Source organism: Salvelinus sp. IW2-2015, unplaced genomic scaffold (assembly GCF_002910315.2).
Source record: "Salvelinus sp. IW2-2015 unplaced genomic scaffold, ASM291031v2 Un_scaffold3200, whole genome shotgun sequence".
Classification (NCBI taxonomy): domain Eukaryota; kingdom Metazoa; phylum Chordata; class Actinopteri; order Salmoniformes; family Salmonidae; genus Salvelinus; species Salvelinus sp. IW2-2015.
In genome coordinates, this window is record NW_019944487.1 from 41,853 (window position 1) to 44,175 (window position 2,323).

The window sequence follows — 2,323 nt, forward strand, 5'->3', positions numbered from 1 at the left end:
CACGATCACCTCTTTTTTTTTTCTTTTTTTTTTGACGTTAAGTGAGAGGTTATCTTCCTGACACCACACTCCGAGGGCCCTCACCTCCCTGTAGGCCGTCTCGTCGTTGTTGGTAATCAAGCCTACCACTGTAGTGTCGTCTGCAAACTTTGATGATTGAGTTGGAGTCGTGCTTGTCCACTCAGTCGTGAGTGAACAGGGAGTACAGGAAAGGGCTGAAGACGCACCCTTTTGTGGCCCCAGTGTTGAGGATCAGCGGAGTGGAGATGTTGTTTCCTACCCTCACCACTGGGGGCGGCCCGTCAGGAAGTCCAAGACCCAGATGCACAGGGCGGGATCGAGACCCAGGGTCTCGAGCTTAATGATGAGTTTGAGGGTCATGGTTTTGAATGCTGAGCTGTAGTCAATGAACAACATTCTCACATAGGTATTCCTCTTGTCCAGATGGGATAGGGCAGTGTGCAGTGTGATGGCGATTGCATCGTCTTTGGACCTTTTGGGGCAGTAAGCACATTGGAGTGGGTCTAGGGTGTCAGGTAGGGTGGAGGTGATATGATCCTTGATTAGTCTCTCAAATCACTTCATGATGACAGAAGTGAGTGCTACGGGGCGATAGTCGTTTAGCTCAGTTACCTTTGCTTTCTTGGGAACAGGAACAATGGTGGCCCTCTTGAAGCATGTGGGAACAGCAGACTGGGATAGGGATTGATTGAATATGTCCGGAAAAACCGGACATCATCAGATGGCACTCTTAGGACATCATGTTACACAATACATGTATGTTTTGTTCAATAAAGTTCATATTTATATCCAAAGATCTCAGTTTACATTGGCGCGTTATGTGCAGAAATGCATTGTCTCAAACAAACATCCGGTGAAAGTGCAGAGCCACATCAAATTACAAGAATTCTCATCATAAACATTGATAAACGTACAAGTGTTAAACATACCAATAAAGATAAACTTCTCCTTAATGCAACCGCTGTGTCAGATTTCAAAAAGGCTTTACGGAGAAAGCACATTTTGCGATTATGTTAGGTCTGCACCTAGCCACAGAAACCCATACAGCCATTTTACCAAGGAGAGTGTCACAAATTCAGAAAAAGAGATAAAATGAATCACTTACCTTTGATGATCTTCATCTGGTGGCACTCCCAGGACTCCATGTTAGACAATAAATGTTGTTTTGTTCGATAATGTCCATCTTTATGACCAAATACCTCCTTTTTGTTCACGCGTTTTGTCCAGTAATAAAAGGCGCGTGCACTAATTTCAGAAGAAAAGTTTTAAAAAGTATAATAAAAGTTAGTAGAAACATGCCAAACGATGTTTAAAATCAATCCTCCGGTTGTTTTTGTCCATAATTATCATAATATTTCAACCGGACAAAAGCTTCGTCAATAGGAAAGGAGAACAAAGAAAGGCGCGTTCCCGATCAGGGCGCATGGCTGATGAATGGAAATTTCCACTGGCCACTGATTGAAAGTGCTCTATCTCCCTCATTTTTTAGAATAAAAGCCTGAAACAATGCCTAAAGACTGGCCACATGTAGAGGAAGCCACAGAGCTCGTGAACTGGGTCCTAAGTCTTTGTAGCGGTGGATAGGCTTTCAATGGAAAAAACATATCCTATATACTTTTCCTTATTAACTTGCTCACAGAGTCAGTGTATATGTCAATGTTATTGTCTGAGGCTACCCAGAACATATCCCAGTCCACGTGATTGAATCAATCTTGAAGCGTGGAATCCGATTGGTCAGACCAGCGTTGGATAGACCTAAGCATGGGCGCTTCCTGTTTTAGTTTCTGCCTATAGGAGGGGAGCWACAWTAAGGAGTCATAGTCAGATTTTCTGAATGGAGGGTGGGGGAGGGCCTTGTGTGCATCGTGGAAGATAGAGTAGCAGTGGTCGAGTGTGTTACTCGCTCGTGTACTGCAATCGATATGCTGATAGAATTTAGGTAGCCTTTTTCTCAAATTAGCTTTGTTAAAATCCCCAGCTACAATAAATGCAGCCTCAGGATATATGGTTTCCAGTTTGCATAAAGTCCAGTGAAGTTCCTTGAGGGCCATCGTGGTATCGGCTTGAGGAGGGATATACATGGCTGTGACGATAACCGAGGAGAGTTCTCTTGGGAGATAATATGGTCGGCAATTGTTTGTGAGGAATTCTAGGTCAGGTGAACAAAAGGACTTGAGTTCTTGTATGTTGTTAAAATTACTCCATTAGTTGATAATCATGAAACATACACCCCCGCCCTTCTTACCAGAGAGATGTTTGTTCCTGTCGGTGCAATGCACTGAAAATCCCGTTGGCTGTACGG